This window comes from Eriocheir sinensis, chromosome 39, assembly GCF_024679095.1.
Source record: "Eriocheir sinensis breed Jianghai 21 chromosome 39, ASM2467909v1, whole genome shotgun sequence".
NCBI classification, from domain to species: domain Eukaryota; kingdom Metazoa; phylum Arthropoda; class Malacostraca; order Decapoda; family Varunidae; genus Eriocheir; species Eriocheir sinensis.
The window spans coordinates 12,113,406-12,129,507 of NC_066547.1; positions in this window are offsets into that span (position 1 = coordinate 12,113,406).

The window sequence follows — 16,102 nt, forward strand, 5'->3', positions numbered from 1 at the left end:
AATTCTATCATCATTATCGTCATCATCATCGCCATCATCATCATCTTCATGGGAACCCAGTTTATTGCGCAGGTGACTGGATCCAACATGTGCTTTGAAAAACAAAACAAAAAACAAAAAAAACTTACTTGACTGCATTTCTGTCGTGTTGTTCTTAGCTTTTGGGTTGGACGTAGCCCAATTTTCTTAAGTTTGCTGTTTTCGTTATATTTATAAAATTTCACCATTGGTGGACCTCCGCTGTGACTAAGACACCTCTACCTGTTGAAAGCTCCATGATGGGGTGACTTATAGGGCTCGGACAGCCTTGTGTTGTATAGGGCCTCGTCTGGCAGTGTTGCCGGACATCTGTCGCGGTGGTGTTTGAGCTAGGGTGTCGGGTCTAACATTCGACAATATCCTGACGGCCTTGGGCACTACATCGGGGAGGCACGCCCCATTTCTGAAAAAATACCGTGTTTGCAGTAGTGCAGCTCACTGGGAAGGGGGGTGGGGGGAGCAAGGAGCCCAAAACCTTCAATCCTGCCGAAATTTTGTGGTAGTGAAACACTAGCAGGAAGATAAATGACTTTACTTATAGGTATATGCTACTATATTAACGCGCATTGTGATGTGAAGTGTTTTATATTTTTCTTGGTTAGTCATCCCCCAACCCCTCAATCACCCAGAGACACGCCAGTCCTCGTCGACAGACCGACTTGGTCGGCTAGATTTCGATCGCCGATAGAGTCGGTCTGTCGGCTCCCTGCTACGGGCCGCCTTTGGCAAAGGCCCGTGCTCCCTCGTGCAAGAGGGAGCAATCTCTCTCTCCCCCCCCCCCACCCCTCAATCACTATTGCATTACATTTGTCTGGGTATATGACAGGTTCCATTTTGAGTGTTGTTGCCTCTGTCCTGGCGAGTACTTTCAGAAGCCTTTTCGTTATATTTACATTAGTTTGTCCACCTTGCAAACTTTCATGGGGTAACTATATGTTTTTATCTGATGGTACGATAGAAGATGAATTTCTAAGGAGTAACTATAATGTAACTTACTGGAAGTAGGAAAGGTAACCTTAGAGGTGCATACGCTAAGCTGCCCGGAGCCTCAGTGTTTATATCCGTCTCATTGGTCCTTGTGCCTGTGGTGGGCACCCACTATCTCGGGACACACGGTAAGTGGGACATGTGGGTTACAACTTACCACAGTTTAGCTTCCTAAGATTTCCTTAGGTCAATTATTATCGACTAGTCCGAATGGAAGTTGGGTGAGCTGAGCATCGACTGCCCGAATCTAGATCGAACCCGGTGTCCGGGCGCGGAGATTCGTAGTTAGGCGTGCTAACGATTATGCCATGTGTGTGTGTGTGTGTGTGTGTGTGTGTGTGTGTCCCAAACTCCTTCCTATGGAAGTTATATCAGATAAGAATATAGGACGACTTGTGTGTGTGTGTGTGTGTGTGTGTGTGTGTGTGTGTGTCACTCACTTATGGTCTAATCACGTGCTGGACTCGTGTTACCTGACTACTTTCAAAGGGAGGACTTTGACAGCCGATTTGTGGGCAAAGCTGGGACCTCTCACACTCCCCACCCCCCTCGCTCAAGGGGGCACAAAAACCTCTTCTTGTTAGAGGAAAAACTTTTCCGCATGAGCAATGTGGTAACCTCAGTCTGCTAGAATGCCAGATGGAGAGCTTAACCATCGCACTACACTGTGTGTGTGTGTGTGTGTGTCAGATATTGGTATTGAGTAAAACAAATTTTGAGCAAACTGTAAGAGGAGGTGAACTCCACCAAAAACAATTTATTATCAGGGCCGTAATTTTTGGAGGGCTAAGGGGCTATAGCCTCCCCAATGTTTTCTGTATCGGCCTCAAAATTTCCCTAAAAGTGCTTATCTAAAAAAAAGAAAAAAAAATCCCTCACCTGTACGTACATATTTGCTTTATTCGTCCCCCTCCCCCCCACTTCATGAACCGATGATATCCTCTAGCGGCTGATCTAGCCCCCCCCCCAAAAAAAAAAAAAAAAAATCTGCCAAAACTACGGGCCTGATTATATTCATTCATTTTTATATCTATTTACGTGCGTCAAAAAGCCACGTCATTCCATATCACTGATGAGTTGCTGTGACGTAATGCAGGTGCTTCAGTTGCCTAATGAGCAAAATAACAGGTGAATGAGGTGTTCAGGAAATGACGTGAAGAAAAAAGTTGCTGGATGACTTTATCTATTGGACGAAGCTCAATAGTCAGTCATGCAACATATCCAACATTCCTTCCCATATCAGTGTATCAGGTCTCCTTCCACTCAGCTCTCCGGAAAGGCCAACGTGCATCTTCTTTCACTATCTTTACTCTCATAAACCCCCTTTTTTTTTCTTAATTCCCTTCAGCCACTGTTTATCTCAATCTCCTTCCTCCTCTTCATTCGCTGCTCTCTATTCCCCTCCCATCTTTTCATTATCTTCCTCCACTACAGCTACTACCATCATCACTATATTTCTTTGATCACTATCACCGCCGCCACTGCCCACCTGTCCGTCCCCCTTTCCTCTCTTCTGGCTACTGCTTTACTACTCCCCTCCCATTTCTCTCGTATTCCCTTCCATCAGCTTTTATTCTCCTCCATCAACACCACCATCTCCACCGTCCTCCTCTCTCCCCTCCCCGCCCCCCTACCCTTTCAAGCTGTGGAGGAGCCTCGGGGAAGGGGCGATGGGAAGGGGTGAGGGGTGATGGCGGGGGAAGGGGCTGGGGATGAGGGGGCCGTCATCTCATCTTGTTGACCCGCGACACAGATAACTCTACGATGAAGCACGTCCTTATCTGGGCTATACCGCCTCCCGGGGCTGGCTATCACCGCAACGCCCAATGCCCACCACCCGCCGCGGCACACACACACACACACACACACACTTTATTTACCTAATTTACTGACGTGACTGATCTCGATGGTAAAAACACAGCCATGGTCAGTATCAAGACATCTCTGCAAACGATTTTGATCCTCTCTTTTGGCCACTCCAGCTGCCACCATTTAGCGCAGTTTGTATTTCTATCTTTTTTTGTGTGTGTATTTTAATGAAGCTGCTACCTTTAATGTAAAAAAAAAGTAATGTATTTAAAGAGATTTGTGTGGCGAATACGTAGCCTGAAAAATCCCATCTTGCTTACAAACACTCACTCTCGTAATTATATTGGGTCGTATTGTAAGACATTTCGTGGCCCAAGAACACCTATTTGACAAGGCTTTCGTAGGAGTTTAGGGCATTTCCAGGAGTAGTCTTATGACCCTGGTGGTAGTGTGACCCTTCCTCTGTACCGTGAATCTGAAGAAACACTCATTAGAACCCGACTGACCCCCTCTTTGACCTTTAGAAATAGCTGATGTGAGAAGCGAGAGTGTCTTATAATACCAACCTGTTAAGGAGCACGCGCTGTGGTGATGTAAGAGGCTCCCAACTATGCAGGTATACGCGTGGTCCTCTCCACACGTTAACTCCAAAGGTCTTGAAGAAGTTCGTTGTACGCTGACGGCTAATTCTAGACTGGGAGTTAATATTTTTAATCATAGTTTTTCTTTATTTTTATTTATTTATTTATTTTATTTTATTTTATTTCATGTATTTATTTTATTTATTTATTTATCTCTTATTCTTTTTTTGTGTGTGCGCGCATGTGTGTATGTGTGTGTGTGTGTGTGTGTGTGTGTGTGTGTGTGTGTGTGTGTGTGTGTGTGTGTGTGTGTGTGTGTGTGTGTGCAAGAAAATTAAAATACACAGTGATTCTCTTCTTTTTTTTTTCTTTCCTGATAATGTGTTGATATTTTTCTTTCTCTTTCTGCCTATCTTTTCTTTTTTTCTTTTTTTTCTTTCTTTCTTTTCTTTTCTTTCCTTACCTCTTTTCCTCTATTTCTTTCGTTTCTTCTCTCTTACCTCGTTTCTCTTTTTGTTGTTGAAGTTCTGTTTAAGAGATTATGTTAATTTTTACTCTCTCTACCTTTCAGTTTATCTATCTCTCTTTCTTTTCCCTTTCTTCCCTTACCTTTTTGCCTCTATTTCATTTGTTGAAGTTTTGTTTATTATTTTATTTGTTTGTTTTTTCCCCTCTCTACCTTTCTATCTCTCTCTCTCTCTGTTTATTATTTTATTTGTTAATTTTTACTCTCTCTACCTTTCTATTTATCTATCTTTCTTTCTTTTTTCTTTCTTTCCTTCTTTCTTTCGTTTCTTCCCTTACCTTTAGTTTTTTCCCTCTCTATCTTTCTATCTCTCTCCTATACTTTACTCTCTACCTCTCTATTTATCTATCTTTCTTTCTTTTTTCTTTCTTTCCTTCTTTCTTTCGTTTCTTCCCTTACCTTTAGTTTTTTCCCTCTCTATCTTTCTATCTCTCTCCTATACTTTACTCTCTCTACCTCTCTATTTATCTATCTTTCTTTCTTTTTTCTTTCTTTCCTTCTTTCTTTCGTTTCTTCCCTTACCTTTAGTTTTTTCCCTCTCTATCTTTCTATCTCTCTCCTATACTTTACTCTCTCTACCTCTCTATTTATCTATCTTTCTTTCTTTTTTCTTTCTTTCCTTCTTTCTTTCGTTTCTTCCCTTACCTTTAGTTTTTTCCCTCTCTATCTTTCTATCTCTCTCCTGTACGAGCATCAGCCCCAACATACTCAGGCCACACTAACACCCGAGGGCCGGCCATCCCAGCTGCAGGTGTCCGAGGGAGGCCCAGCACCGTGGACACACTTGATGGTTACGTGTGCCCCCGATAACCCCTGATACACCACGCTAAGAAATGCTTAAGATGATGCTTACTATTTATCTTCCTTTTTTTCCTTCATCTGGACAACCTTCATGACGAGAGTGATTTGTTTCTCCTTGACTATGTTATCAGAAAAAATGTGTGTGTTTATTTACATGACTTTTGGATTGATGTTTTTTTTTATTGTTTATTATCTTCACCGCGTGCTTCTTATCTCCTGTTACTTACACAGATGAACACATGGCCGAAATTTATGATGTATGTACAGTGAGTCAGGTGAAAGGGTCGATGTAAGTGTCGTTGCTTTCGTCTTCATGTTAAAAAGAATGCGATCATGAATAGATATACAAAAAAAAGAACGTTGCGCACACCATGGGGTTAAAAGTAAAAGAAATGTCGGTGTTTACTTAGCCATGCAGAGGAGAAAAAAGAAAGCTATAAATTGCATCAGAATATTGCAGAATTGTTGGTTTCAGGCTAAGATTGTCTCCGCCGCCGTAGTAAAAAGAACAAGAAAACACAATAATCTTTAAGCTAGAGAGGAAAGTATCACTCATAAAATTACACTTTTCTCACGCCTGCACCAAACATAGATGTCATGAGAGAGACAACCCAATAAAATAATAAATGCCTACCATAGCGCTAATCCTACAATGGAGATAACTGAGGTATTCTTTATTCTTACTATTCTCGTTACCACCAAGAGCAGAAAGAAATAACCACCAAAGTAATTCCCCCAAAAAACTGTTCATGTAAAGGGTACATAGGTGCCCCCCCCCCCCCCCCCCACACACACACACACACACACTCCAACGCCGGATCAAGCTTAGTTTCATCACCGCATCCTGGCTCGTGTCCTCCGTCTACAGAGGTAAGGGTCTGGAAATAAAATTCGGTTAATGAAGTTAATGCGGTTAATTAAGTAATTTTCCTTTCGTCATTTCCTTCCCGCCTCCCTGCTCTGACGTGGGCGGCGAGGAGGGTGGGTGCGGGAACAACAAGGAAAAGCCAACCGCCGGCTCGTGTTTTTCCTTGTCCTGATAGTCGTGTTACCTGTTTCGGTTTCACCCTGAAAAAGAACACTTACAGAAGGTGAAGAGGGAGCACGTATATATCATAAGAATACAAATATATAAATGACAGATTAGGCAGATAAAATACATTGATGGATGAATAGATAGAATGCGATGTAGATAGATGGCTAGATAGATAGATAAATGAAATAATAAGGTAAAACAAAACGTATATATATATATATATATATATATATATATATATATATATATATATATATATATATATATATATATATATATATATATATATATATATATATATATATATATATATATATATATATATATATATATATATATATATATATATATATATATATATATATATATATATATATATATATATATATATATATATATATATACACACACACATGTGTTTGGGTGAGAGAGAGAGAGAGAGAGAGAGAGAGAGAGAGAGAGAGAGAGAGAGAGAGAGAGAGAGAGAGAGAGAGCCCAGTGACTGGTTCATCAAACTCTAAAGGAACCGACGAAATAGAGTCAGTGATTCGTTCCCAGGATTCGAACCCAGACTAATGATTGAAGTTATGAAGCCACAGCGTACAGAAATAACCATTTAGATTTTCTCTCTTCAACCGAGACTGAAGGACATATATTCTAACCCACGAAGCAAACATCAACACCCTGTCAGTTGTTCTTATTGCAGCCACTGCTCGGAAGTATCCTGAACCACGAAGGGAAACACAATAGCAAGGTAGTTGTTCATGCTGCAGCCATTACTCAGAGATATCACGAAGAAAACAGCAATACCACATCAAATGTTTTTACTGCAGCCATTACTCAGGAAGGCAGAGTATAGCCCCGTTCGCACTGTGCTTATTCTGGGCCACGACAACCCAGCGACCTTTAGCCCCCTTCACACTGTACCGAATCAGCATCCGGCGATCGTTTCTGGACCTCTTTCCGACCATGTGCGACCCTTTCACATCAATATTTCACACCCAAGACCTTGTAAACTCCGAATAGCTGGGTTGTCGTGGCCAAGAGTCGGGACAGTGTGAACGGGGCTTATGCCAAACAGACGACAAGGACACCCGCTCGGTCCAGTCTGCAATCTCGGGCGACAGTCGGATACAGACGTTATTCCCATGCGACAGCTTAGCCATGCCCGCCACGACCATCGCCACAACACCACTGCTCCCTAACGATGAATATTCAAATCCCTCTCACCTTGATTCGCCTTATCCTGACGAAGGCACAGGTGGGGCAGCCCGGGCGTGGTATGCGTGCGGCACTTGGCCCACCCACACCACACTTTGGTAATCTGAAGGAGGCGGCGGCGATTAGATGTGCTCGTGGGGCATCAAGACGGGGCCGGCGCTTCTTGGTGTTCTTAATACTCGTGGAGGCGATAAGCGCTGGAGAGGGAGGAAGGAGCTTACGACAGCGGGAGGTGGACTGATAAGGCAACGGCGACGCGGGTGGTGTGTATAGATGCTTGTCCAACGTAAAACACACACACACACACACACACACACACACACACACACACACACACACACACACACACATGAAGGGCAGAGAGGTATACACTGAGGGAGTAGGGCGACATATGAGTTAAGGAGCCTTGCGTCTTCGCTTATCTTCGTCTCCGTCTCCATGGCAAAGACGTAAACACTAACTTTGAGAATCGTAAAATTAGTTTCGTGTCTTGAAGTCTTGAATGGTTGATATTAACACACAATCTCTCTCTCTCTCTCTCTCTCTCTCTCTCTCTCTCACCCCCATTACCGTATTACCTCGATAACATAATCAATCGGGTTGTCTGGGATTCCTTCATCTTTTACGATTAGCTGCATGTGTTGCGTAACGAGAGAGAGAGAGAGAGAGAGAGAGAGAGAGAGAGAGAGAGAGAGAGAGAGAGTCTTAAAACCCTTCACAAATTACGCACCGGGTTTTCATTAATATATGCGAAAAGATAAATATCGGAAAATCTGTAAAGTTTATGATTTGAAAAAGGTTTACATATTTTAATTTTCCTCTGAATATAAGCGATTTTTCTAGAGTTTTAAGCAAAAAATGAAGTGTTTTAAAAATGACGACACAGCATGAAGAGTGTTTCGAGCGAATATCGTGTTTATGGTCTCTATCGTTTCGTATTATTATTATTATTATTATTATTATTATTATTATTATTATTATTATTATTATTATTATTATTATTATTATTATTATTATTATTATTATTATTATTATTATTATTATTATTATTATTATTATTATTATTATTATTATTATTATTATTATTATCATTATTATTACTATTATTATTAAAGTTTAGAAAGGCAGGGAATAATTAATATGTTCAAATGTAAGTTTCTCTACAATACTGTAAAGAACCGACTGCAATTTAGTGATGTAAGTCAGGTGAAGCAGTCCAAGGGGAAATTATGAAAAACCTTACAGCAGTCCTCACTAAGAAAGACAGAGGGAGAGACTCTGCTGACTGTAATTAAATAGGAATGGAGAGGTAGCTTGACACTCCTCTTGAGTTTGTCATAGAAGGAAGGAAATGCAGATTACGAAAGACTTCCAATTTACCACTGAAAAAAAAGTGAAAATATTCGTATACTGTTGCATAAGGAAGTTGGACAGCATGGAGATAAGGAATTAAAAAGAGAATCATGTACATACTTGAGCCGTGTTTGTTCATTAACAGGCCTTTTAACTCATGTATGACGATACTTAATTTAAACAAGTTTGTTGGAAAAAAAGATAAAAGGGGGACACAGTGAGTAAGATATACAGCGAAACAAACGAAAAGAAGTAAAGAAAAGAAGGAAATGGAGAATAGTTTGTATGGGGAAAGATCCCTTGTTGTGCTTTCCTTCCTACCATTGTATCTTTTTAATTTCATGGTGCTACCTACACATGTATTAATAGTTGTATAATCACACTCTGTCCTGCCTGGGGGTTGGGATGGCATGTTCCTCCCTTCTCCCTTGTTGTTTACCTGCAACAATAAACTATCAATCAATCAAGATGCTAAAAAAACAGAACACATCTTTCCGCCAGTCTTTTCTCTGCGTCATGACAGATCTGTGTCAATATTTTCCTCATCGCCTACTTATCTATCGCCCCTGCGTCGCTCCTCGCTCGCCTCTGGTAAATACTGAAATAAAGGCTAATCGCCGACAGTGTTGCCAACTCACGAGCAATCTTTATGCCGCGTGACCCATTGCCCAAGGTGACGATGACCGGCAGGCTGTTCCTCCACCTGCCACGTGTAGTAATTATTCATGTTTATATCGGTCTTTAACGTATGCTTTAGTGCTGCAAAGAAATGTGATAAAGTAAAGGAAAAAGAGATGATTAACTACAGCCTCTGGATATTCGCTACGTGGTTTACAGGACAGAGTGCTTAAGATGATTATTTTTTTCTTCTATACTGCGTATAAAGAAGTTGTTGAGTATATATATATATTTTTTAAAGACTCTTGTGCACAATGTATCTAGTTCTATCTTAGCTTTCGATACTTTTTACTTATACTATGTAGTGACTGATCATAAACGCTACCACTGCTAACACTTTTATGCTCTAAGTGTCACCAGCTCCGCCTCGTGTCGTGCACTCAAACAAGACAAAAGTAGGAAAGTTTTCGTCTGATACGTACGGCAATTCTGGACACGCCAGTCCCACTTTCTACGTGACTTAACACATGACTGTTGCTGTAGGAAAATAGTCAGATTTTAATTAATTTCATCATAACAAGAGTTTGTTGATGGACGGCAGACATTGTCAGGTCGTGGTGTCTGATTTTCAGTTGAACGTGTCTCAGGTACAAACAGAAGACAGAAGATGGTGCAAGGAGACGCAGGGTGTTGTGGAGACGGTCCACCCAAGACATCGAATCTGTTGCAGCGCCCTTGCATATAATTATCAGGTGCCGCCTTCCCAGTGGCAGGACACGATGTGTACCCAGGTGGTGAACTGGGGAAGGCCTCATAAATATACTTATGAGGCACCATTTTAGGATGGCGTACTTTATTGCAACAGCAGTGGCGCAACTTGCGACGGCGGCAGTCCAGCCAGAGCAGGATATCAGAGCAGTATCTCAAGGCAGAACCAGCTCGCCTTTGGAATCTGTCCCTGGCAACGCACACTGTTCGGACTTTGGTAGGCATGCACAGGACACGTGGCTGGATTGCATGAATAAATTAAATATATTAAATGGAATGTCATTGGTCTCGGTGAGGTTAGAAGGACGGGTGAGACATTCATATTACTGCCTAACGAACAAAAAATCTTATACTACAATCAATTTGTAGACAGAAAGAAACGCGAGGTTGGTTTCTTGATCAACAACAATAACAACAACAACAAAAACGTATAAAAACGTCTGCAATATCAAGGAATTAGTAGCAAGAATCATTATCAAGCTGAATACAGGATACGAAGTTAAATACTCCTTATACATGCATCAGCATAAACTTAGAACGGCAATGAAATAGGAAAGTTTAATTAATGGAGATATGGTAGTAGCAACGAAGAAACATTAAACCTAGTTATCAATAGTAATGGGAGACTTGGGCGCAAAAATTGGGGCCAAAATGTTGTTGAAACTAAGTAATTTAACATTTTTATGGCTTTCTTATGATCTATTAATAAAGAGCAATGATGTTCGGCTCCAGCCCGTTATTGTTGCGGGTAAATTATACTCATAATAACTGCCGTGATGATTTGTGATGTATGAGTCTTGCTTGGCTCCAGCTGCCTCCCGGTGCTTCTAATGACCAAGTCACTGAAGTTAGAAGTCACTCATCAACATCACTGAATGGTGAGATGCAAAGTGGGCTATAATATAAGGAAATAAAGAAAAGGGTCGACTTCACACGGGGAAAAATTTCTTAACGGCTTGTAAGAGCCATGGGCAAGCTTCAGCGCGATGTCTTAACGCGGGCAGGGACGGCTGGGAATAGACTTGCCGCTTCATCATAACATAAACCACTCAGATGGACTCATGCTTGTAATGATTACTCATCAATGTATCTTGGTTGTTGAACTGAATGAGAAAAGATCCAAGTTTGACAGAAAAAGTGGTATGAGAGGAGCCAAAGATGGAGCAAAGGAATCCAGCTAATCCACCACTAGGCGACAAACTAACTCACTTAAACTTCACACAAAGAAGAAGAAAAAAAACATTTTCTCTTTGACATAAATAAGTTATTCGAAGTTTCAGTCAGGTACGGTTCCCTTAATAAATAAGGCAAATAGCCAAACAGGCAAACAGTTAATAATAATAATGATAATAATAATAATAATAATAATAATAATAATAATAATAATAATAATAATAATAATAATAATAATAATAATAATAATAATAATGAAAACAATTATAAAACTTCCATGGCGGGGGTGAGCAAAATTACTTTATTTTTAACGCTTATCTGTCATTCGTTTCCTGTGTGTTCCTCCCTCTTATCATCCTTTTCTGGGTTAGGGCAAAGGAAGGATCAAGGGTTTACAAAGTGGTGAAAGAGTCAGGGAGGAGGAGGAGGTGGAGGAGGAGGCTGAGGGACAGGCGTGGCGGAGGCCGAGATAAAGAGGAGCAGAGAGGCGTATGCTGAGGCAACACTTTGGAGATGAGTAGCCTTGCGTCTGTGCTTATCTCCGTCTCCTTGGCCTTTGAGGGAGGGATGGGCAAAGACCTTACCCAAAAACAGCAGACAGACACGGACGTCCGGGTTATTGGCCAAACCAGGAAGGAAGGCGAAGGAGACATAGGAGATAAACGTTTTACATGTCCGGACGTGAGCCAAGGCAGGTAGATTCAGCCAGGTGTTCTAATTAGGGCACAACGAAGATCAGGCGACTAGTGAACTGGAAACAAGAGGAGATAAGTTACGAATAAATGAAAACACAAGATGAAGAAAACGAAGAGAAGCTGACAGATAAAGTGGTTAAGGGAAGAAGCAAGGGAAGGAGAATAGATGAAGAAATAAATAAAAGACAAGGACACACACACACACACACACACACACACACACACACACACACACACACACACACACACACACACACACACACACACACACACACACACACACACCTGAAAGAGGACACCTGGATGGCCGCACACTCAAGGGCCACAGCTAGAGGGAGATAAGGCCGTGATTAAGAGTGATAATGATGCTCTAGATACCTAGCTGTCTTCGTTTTACCTGGAGGCGTCACGTGACTCTCTCTCTCTCCCCGTTCAGCAGGTCAGGCCGCCCTATCGTCCGTGGCCCTATTTAACACCTGCCCCCTCACCGACAGCCTGGTGGACAAAAGAGGAGATAGACGCAGGGGGTTACAGAATCAATGAGAAAGATAGGAAGTCTGACATGTAGACAGGAGAGTAATCTAAAAAAAAATAAAGCAGTTAGATTAAATGATGTTACATGTATATATTGATAGCTACCTATCTTTTTACCTGCCTACCTACCTGGCTAATTACCTACCTACCTACCTGTATATATATCTACCTACATTCATACATATCTACCTACCTACATACATACATGCATACATACATCCATACAGAAATTCATACATGCATAAACAGACAGACGGATAGAAAGACAGACAGACGGACAGTTACAAAGGTAAGGGTGTTGACAGGCGCCAGGACAGATAGATAAGGAAACAAAGAAGGAATGACATAGATAGATAAACTGACATAAAGTTGAAGAAGATAATTATAACTCCAGGTGGAAGAATTACATAGAAAAATAGTATCTAGAAAATCTAATGACACGTGAATGGATGCAATGTCACACACACACACACACACACACACACACACACACACACACACACACACACACACACACACACACACACACGCGCGCGCGCACGCACGCACGCACACACCCACGCACACCCACACCGGCTTGTACTGACCGTAACTTAAATCTTGACCGCGTTTCCTCCTTCCCGTTAACTATCTCTTCACGATCATACATTTTTACCCGGCTGGTCAGATAACATTTATGAAACAGTGGGGCGCGTTTTGTGGGTCACTGACTCGAGTTCTCTCCAGAATTAAGCAGATTACAACAGGAATTATTATATCGCTCGTTTTCTCCTCCTTTGTTGCTACGTAACATTTGTATGCCTTTATGAATTGGGGATCAGTAGTTTTTGCGGCCTTTTCTCCAGTGTTACTTTTCTCACTTGACTTCTTCTTCTGGTGTTGAAAAAATAGCGAACATTGCCGTCCTATTTTTATATTTCAGCCCCTACATTTGCCTCGATTATTTAGTATAGATCGAAAATTGATAATTCATTTGTCATTTTCAATATTTTTTTCCGTCTTTCACAAATAAAGTGTCTCCATGGAGCAGTGGTCAAGGTGCCTGGCTACGACGCCACGGGCCAAGGGTTCGAATCCTAGCATGGATAGTCGGCGTGCAGCTCACCCAGCTGTTCAACCTCCCCCTCAGACTGGTCGATCAATGAGTACCTGGGAAAACCTGGGGAAGGTAAACTGTGGCAATCCCGGACTTCACATTGGCCCGTGATGGGTTATTATACCCACCCCAAAATCTGAGGACCGACGGTACGGAGATGAGCGCCGCAGCCACCCGCAGCTGTATGACCTCAGCTTCACCTTACCTCTTCACAAACACATGGGCAGAGGAAGATGCATGTAATGGAGAACTTCCAAGGATGTTTATATGCAGGGGCACCTCTGTACAAATCAGTCTCTGGATGGAGTTGCGGTGCACTACTCCCAAGCTCCAAACGAGCAATGATAAAGGAGCTGCCGTGAACTCAGCAGCCTTGAAAGTTCCCCATTGATGCTCGTAGGTATAGAAGAGGAAGGAGGGACTTATCTAAGCATCTAAACTGACCTCTCTTTCGGCCACCTCTTATGATATTTTTTATAGGAGCAGCGAGTAGCGGGCTTTTTTTTATTATTGTTTCCTTTTTTTGTGCCCTTGAGCTGTCTCCTTTGTTGTAAAAAAAAAAAAATTACTTCATCACATGGGATACTTATATAATAGAGAAAATATATGGATATAATAAAGAGTGCATCAAAAGCGTCCGTAAAGGGGGAGCCCATATAAAGGAAACATAATAGTATTTAAAGTATTAATTATTTGCATCACCTTAGTCTGCATTGTTGCTAAAATTCAAAAGATATAGGTTAGATAGATAGAACCAGTTTCATGAATGAGTAACGGGCAATATTGTGACTTCAACAGACCTCTTATGAAAGGTTAATTAGGAGCGGTGTACGATGCATCAGGTTAATTACGTAATGGAAGTTAATTAGTCAGAGCAGGTGAGAATGTGGGGGCGCTGCCTGCATTACCCCTCAGGTGTGTGTGTGTGTGTGTGTGTGTGTGATTTTGAGAGAGAGAGAGAGAGAGAGAGAGAGAGAGAGAGAGAGAGAGAGAGAGAGAGAGAGAGAGAGAGAGAGAGAGAGAGAGAGAGAGACTGTGTCTGGAGGGGTGGGGGGTGATGGGAGACCGGAAACAGAAAATAGCCAAAGAATAATTATCTGAAAACTATAATTAGGTTTGGAGCAATAATCATAACCATAACTCTCTCTCTCTCTCTCTCTCTCTCTCTCTCTCTCTCTCTCTCTCTCTCTCACACACACACACACACACACATTGCAGCTCAGTGGTTAAAGCTGTGCACTGTCAGTCTTCGCGGCCTAGCAGGCGAAGGTTCGAGCCCTGCCCAGGCCAGGATTTTTCCACTGACGAGAAGTAATTACTGTCCCCCCGTGAGCAAGGGTGATGGGGTTTGTTGTGGGTGAAGGTGAAGTAGTACTCAGAGATTGACCTTAATGAGCTTGGTATTGTCGGGAGGATTATTGACGGCGATAGCGAGTCCACCTCACACACACACACACACACACACACTGCTAAATATGACAGACTTTCGTAACCTAACACCTGTTCCTAAGCTAACCTGGGCTAACGTAACCCATATATCTGGTAATAATATAATAGAAATGAGCCTGCCCAACATCGTTACTAGATTTAGCTAACCCCACCTAAGCTGAATCTGAGTTAGCAATGCATTTTGAGGCACCGTGCCTAAAAGCTTACGTAATCTAGCCTAATATAACATGGTGTAATCGTAACGGCCTTATTATAAGACCTCTCGTAAGAGATGTCAGATATTACCAACTCAAAAATCAACAGCAGATTCTAACGCGTCTTTCGCCTTGCTGAATTCCAACACAGTTTCACTTTCAATTGCTATTCATTTACATACAACAAAGAAGTAACAATAAAAATCTCTACTCTCTCTCTCTCTCTAGCTATCTATTTTTTTTTCTTTCTTTGCAAACGTGTCAGTACATATTACTAACAAAAAAAATAACATGCTGGATGCAGCCAGAAACTCGTAAAAGCCGTTCATGGGTAGATCATAGGGAACGGATTGCTCGAACAGATGTCAAGGATAAGCCAAGGCGGGGAACGTGACAAAACGAGGTCCATATTCTCTTACATTTCGGGGTTTACACAGCCACGTTTGCCAAGGCTTTCGTGGAGGATGTGAGTATTTCCAGGAGTCGTTTAATGAGCCTAGTGATAGTTTAATAGGGCTTCTGCGCCATGAATGTGAAAAATACTCATGAGACCCAAACTAACTTCATTTATGGTCTTTGGAAGAATTTGTTGTGAGAGCCGAAAGCGTCGTGAAAATACATGCCGCGAAACTCCGACAATTGTTAAGGCTTTCATAGAGGTTTTGGGTATTTCCATGGGTAGTTTTATGAGCCTAGTGATAGTTTAATAGGGCTTCTGCGCCATGAATGTGAAAAATACTCATGAGACCCAAACTAACTTCATTTATGGTCTTTGGAAGAATTTGTTGTGAGAGCCGAAAGCGTCTGAGAATAAGGCCCGTACACACGCAGTATTGTTAAAGCTTTCATAGAGGTTTTGGGTATTTCCATGGGTAGTTTTATGAGCCTAGTAATAGTTTAATAAGACTTCTGCACCATGAATGTGAAAAACACTAATGAGACTCAAACTAATTTCCCTTGTAGTGTGGAAATATTTTTTGTGAAGGCCGAAATCGTCTGAGAATATGGACCTACACACTCCTATTTGTTAAGACTTTCGTAGAAGTTGTGGGTATTTCCATGGATAGTTTTGTGAGCCTCGTGATAGTTTAATATGGCTGCTGCACCATGAATGTGATAAACACTCATTAGACCCAATCTAATCTCCTTTGTGACCTATGGAAATAGTTGTTGTGAGCCGAAAGCCGAGAATAGGGTCCTCGCTCTTCATGTCTATTTTAAC